Here is a 5,948-nt window from a genome sequence, read left to right as displayed (position 1 = left end):
AAATTCGATCAATAAATACTCTAATGAATACCTGAGTTGCCAAACTGAATAATTGTCGATGATTGGCCTTGTGACTTGAATCAGAGCGTGGATTGAGCTTAATTGATTTCACAATTGGATCATTGAGCTGGAGCACGTGGAGGCTAATAATAAAAATGGATTGGCGCGTAGCTGAATCCCGAGAATCAGAGGGCGCGTCCGTAGAAGCACCTCTGGTGTAGTAGATTGCGAAGTTACCAAGTGTTCTGGCGCGAATACTTGATAATTACGCAACAGTCGTCAATTCGGCCAATCATGATTTGCTTGCGGGCAAAATTTCCCTATCTAGAGACATTGTGGCTCGACCAAAACAAAAAAAAATTAATTGAATTCTAAGAAAACATATATTATAATGCGAAATTATTGTGAAGCAGGAAAACAAAAGTTTTATCTAAAATTTCAATGGCAACGATGGTCTAGAGCATATTCAAGAATGCTAAAAATAAAAAATTTGCAAAAATTTATTGGCAATTGTTTCTGACAACGAAATAATGACATCAGCGTTTTGCTAAGCCATTACGTCTGCAAACAGTAACAATTTTATTATAACTGGACAGAAAATTCTAACATAGATTTAATGAACGACGTGCAAATTTAACCCAACGCGTGTTAAGCAGTATCTTTACAAAATTTTTTTTTCGAGTGGGTGCCACTTGGTCTTGGCGAAAAGCGATCGGGACTTAGCAGATCTCTAGAAATTCTCCGTCTTCGTTTTGGACGATTTGAAGGTCCCGGTACTGCGACTTCTCCTGCTACTGCCGCTGCTACTGCTTCTCTATTGTCCCTAGCAGGTACTGGAAGGACGCCAGTTGGTGATGTTATCGGTGGAGGTGAGACAGTTGGGTCGGTTTGTATAGTCAGGCTAAAATTGCCCATTGCTGCTATCGAAACTCGAACGGGCGACTGGTAAGCAACTGTGGGAATTTGGGCGGCTATCTGTCCAAGAAAATCCTCTTTTTTCTTGCTATAGTATAGCCGGATAGCGTCCGCTGTTGGGGCTCCGTATGGGAATCTAAAATGGTCGCGCCGTATGTTTTCCCAGTCCTGCTTTGACATTTGATCATCACGTAATTTATTATAATATCGTGGGAGGACCTCAAGCAATATATTATTCCACCGTTGACGATCGTAGCGGGAACCATAGTTCTGGGGATCATTCATGTATTCAGTACCTGAAAAGAAAACATCGTCAACTTATTTTTACTATTCTGCTCCTCCAATTTTAGTAAAATTTACGCGACCAGAAAGACTCAGGAAGAGCATGATGCTTGTGCTAATGAGTGCTAACCGAAATCCTGTACAATTTTTGCTGAATTAGCTCGAAGTAATTTCTTCAACTTGTTTCTTCCCGATTTGGTGTTTCTACCATAGACAAACTCAGCGAGATCTTTAAAGTTGACAGCAGAGATCCGCAGCTTATTATTTCCATCAACATATTTTTCTGAATCGGTTGATAAATATGATAATATATCCTGGTATGTACTTTTTTCCACGTATCTGCCTGGTCGGCATGACATTTTTTATAATTTAAATTTTATTTACAGACGAAAACAAAAAATTTTGATGGTACTGTCGTCGCAACGAACTGAAAATATCTGATAGTCCTAGTTTCTTTTGTTTCGTGTATTCCATGATGTGAGCAGCAATGTTTATTCATTTCTATATATAACGTATATCAAATGACAAAATAGCGAACAAAGTTGAACGAAATTAATCCAAATGAAATGCATATATCATCATTGTATTATGAAATTATCCATCGGTAGAAATGTTTCCCCAAAATATTTGTAATAAACAAAATCCAAGACACTAATGATAAAATTGATATTTTATCTTAATTTCAATGTTTTTCGATGGCTTGTGAAAAAGGTCAACGAAAGTTTTTCACATAATTTTAACGGCAACAAAATTTTGGAAAAAGAAACCGCTCGAGCCATCAAAAGCTCCGTGCTTGCGCAGAAGGACTTACCGTGCTCACGTTCGTATTAACCCTTACATAAGCTCACCTTATCACATCGAAGTCATTCTGACTGAAAAAGAAGACGTGGTTACCAAAGCCACTGAAGAAGAGCCATCTAAAAAGGAATTGAGCAAAAAGAAGCTTGCCAGACAAAAGGAAAAGATGTTGAGAGAATAATTTCACCTCATTCTCTTTTGTAATCAAGTTTAAATGGTTTATAAAACAATAATAATAATAATAAAACAATAAATAAAAGTATTTAGCGCTTTGTTAAGACGAGAGCAGAATGCTTTATATAAAAAATCTTCAATATTACAAAACTTTATTTGCAAACGTTTCTGCTATCCAAATAATTGTAATTTTTTTTAATTGGCCATTAAACTGATTAGTTTTTCCGAAAATTTGGTCGTCGGGTCTTGTGAAGCAGGAAAACAAAAGCTTTTTCCATAATTTTAACGGCAACAATATTTTAGAGCAGATAGAGAAAAAAGATGTTAACGCTCTCCTGAAATGTAAGCAGTATGCTTAAACTTTAATATTTTGAATAAAAAAAAAAAGTCATTTGCAATCGTTTCGGCTAACTAAATAATTGACTCTTCGAAATAATTTTTAAACAATAAACAATTAACGAAATTCAAGTCCTCAGTCACTAATAATAAAATGGATATTTTTTTTAATTACTATGTTCTTTAGAAGGTTGCGAGGATCGCATTTGGCTTTGCTTTCGATCTTAGATTAATTTTAGTTCACGATGTTGAATATAGTGGCACTGCAGTATACATTACTCCTTTTTCTCGCTCTACTGCGAAGCACATTCAGTCCGTATTCGCCATTGCTATCGGTCAGTTGTATTTGGTGTAAGTAATTGAAGCAAATTATTTAAACATAATGTTTAATGGGGAACCGCCAAAGAAGCGACGCTCGACGGGTAATCACGATAATTTTTTTGACACCTTTGTTGAGAACATGACAACATTGCGATCCGCATATTACACGGAATGGCTAAACTTTGCAGACAAAGCAATTGCAAGTGTCATAACAAATGAAAATGGCGTTGTAAATATTATTGGTTATTTTTTTTATCAATCACAAGAATCTTGCTATTTTTTTTAATCCGTTTTTTATACATTTCAGTTATCAGTCCGTCACAATCGTCCAACTCCTGAAAAGACTGTACCGGCAGAAGTTAGGGGAATTAAAAAAAATACACTGACGTCTTCCAACAATCAATCAGTACTCACCCAGCAATCGGTGCCTTCGGCAAGTGCGATAATTGCTGATCCACTACATCTTACTCCGGTTCATTTACCTAATCAAAAAGTTCCATTTTTACAACAAGGTTCAAGTGCTCAGAATATTGCTAAGCCAAGACAGGTGCGAAAGGGTAAAGATTTGTCCAAAATATTGCGCCTCGACTTGTCTGACTCGTCTGACATAGATGATTTCGAGGTTGAAGCAGCACTTTTGACGTCTGTGGTGGGCAAGCTACCCGATTTACTGGACGATCAAATCAGTCAAGCTTTTAACGAGCCATCGGAAGAAGAAGAAATTGAACATCCCGATGTTTAATTGTTTTTCGTTCGCTTAACAGCGTACTGCTATGATATTATTTTGGAGTTTAAGCTCTCAGTTTTTTTTTGCACTCAGTTTCAATATTATGTAAACCTGTAGCATGTAGTTTTTATTGTTATATCGATGTTTGAGCTCTTATCAGTTTCCTATCTCAGTTGCACCTCAATATCAGTTTAGTCAGTAAGCACTGTTTTGTCCTGTAGCAATCTGCTATTACATTAAATAGGTAATTTTAACTGTTACATTACAGCATACTTTTCAACTTTTCATTCTATGTTTAAATATTTTTAATGCTTATAGCTTGGACTATTGTTAATTTAATGTAAGATTCATTAAGAACCTTTGAAATAAATTTCTATTTTTTATTTCAGTCAGTCGTCTACTGGTTTGTATTAATGTGATCCGTATCCCCCATATTGACCAAGTGTTACACTTTTCCGTGCACATAGCATTTAGTACCAGAAATTGTTAGTTACGTCGCTACTGAGTCATTCGCTAGGGGCTCCATTTATATCTGGCAATATTGTTGTAACTTCTGACACTCACGCATGCATTCTATCGAATCGCATATATTTTTGTGCTGTTTCTTAAATTGTTAATTCAGTAAATGTTTAAAAGATGAGCGCTATTCCTGAAGATTTCGAGAACTCATTCATCAACACTACGTTACCCGTAGTGAATGTAAGTATTTTATTTTCATGCTGTCTAACCCTATTGACACTATAACATGATCTGCCGATTATTTTAAATTCTAATTTACCTTCATTATATTCGATTCGTTAATGCATGACTGTATTGGTTTTGCCTTTTTAATTGCGAGTATTAGTAGTATTATTTATGTAACTTTATGTAAGTATTTAATTGTCGAATTATTTCATATATAGGTTGTGGACATATTCGCAAGCAGAATGCTAAGTTTGACGATTTAATTACGAAACTGGTTGCATTTTTAAAAGCTAATACCACAAATCATAATTCATTCGATGTGAACGTAACGACTCTGAAAACTTTTGCTGAATCAATCTTTTCGGAACCTAAAACTAGACAGGAATTTATTCATACCTTCAATGTATTGATCCAGTATTATCCAACCACTTGGTCGAAATACGTGGTCACGAAATTGAATTATCCCGATGTCGCTGTCCAATCAATATGGGCCGACATTAAGAGCGAGTTGGTCAAGTCAATTGCGATATGTATTTCCGAAATGTCGGAGAATCTGCAATATATCATTCATCGTCAACAATATATCCCAGTAAAATTACTGAAGTGGATATACTGTCATTTATTTCCAGATTTTCCGAAATCAGAAGTCATCCTGTCGTTGATGTGTGAAATAAAAGTGGAGACGATCGTCAAGATAAATACATCATATATCCAGCATCCCGTTAATCGACAACTAGAAATAAGAAACGAAGGTTTAAACATTGCGGACGCCGGGTCGCAGAATGGTCCGAAAGATGTGCCCGAACAATCGTTGCTGCCTGCGATTGAATTACCACCTCAACACTTTTCGACTGGTCAGGAAAGCGCTCTTTCGGAGACTTTATTGAGTGATAACGAACGACAAACTGATCTTCGATCAGTAGTACTATCAAGATCGTTCGCTTTCAAGAAGGATTCTTCTGGTAGGTTAGGCATTCTGCAGATGGTAAGAATGCCTTACCAAAAAAAATCATCTCTCAAGACATCATTGACTAGTCGGCGACTTCAGCATTCGATAGTATTAAATTGCTGTTGTGGAAAAAAGGTGACGTGCTCAAAAGATCAACACAACGAGATCCTATTTTTGATATCAAAACAAGAGGCCACGGCAAGTACAATTAATTAAATCTTCATAATTGATTTTAATGAAAATTGACATATACTTAATTATATCACTATGTTTTATTTCCGTAACACTGAATTTTTGTATCATATGCCATGAATTTTTTAAATTATGGTATCATAAATGTAATTGATGTATTTTCCTCTTGTCAATTAACAATTGTTGAATAAACAGAAATATTTTGAATGAGTTTTTTTTTAAAAGCCCGAAAATATGGAATCTTCAAGCAGAACATTTCAGTTCTAAGCACGCCGTGGCTTGTAACAAATTTTTCAGCCTCGAATCTGGAGTCCTTTTAAATTATTGATATAATTTTTTTTATAACCTTATTACTATTTTTATTTTCGTCCAGCAAAAGAGAATTTTTATCAATATTTCGGTAACATCAAAAAGTTTTCATAAAAACTAAAAAAAATAACTGTCCGCATTTTGCTTTGAAAGTAAGCATTATTTATTGAATAATCGTTACGTATCGGCAACGAGCTTCGCTTCGAAATTTTCGTGTTATTTCAAATTTTTGCAGTTTTATCGGTTGTTTACTTAATTATA

This window comes from Cotesia glomerata, unplaced genomic scaffold (assembly GCF_020080835.1).
Source record: "Cotesia glomerata isolate CgM1 unplaced genomic scaffold, MPM_Cglom_v2.3 scaffold_56, whole genome shotgun sequence".
In the NCBI taxonomy this organism is placed as follows: Eukaryota; Metazoa; Arthropoda; class Insecta; order Hymenoptera; family Braconidae; genus Cotesia; species Cotesia glomerata.
Note: the sequence above shows the minus strand (reverse complement) of the source record.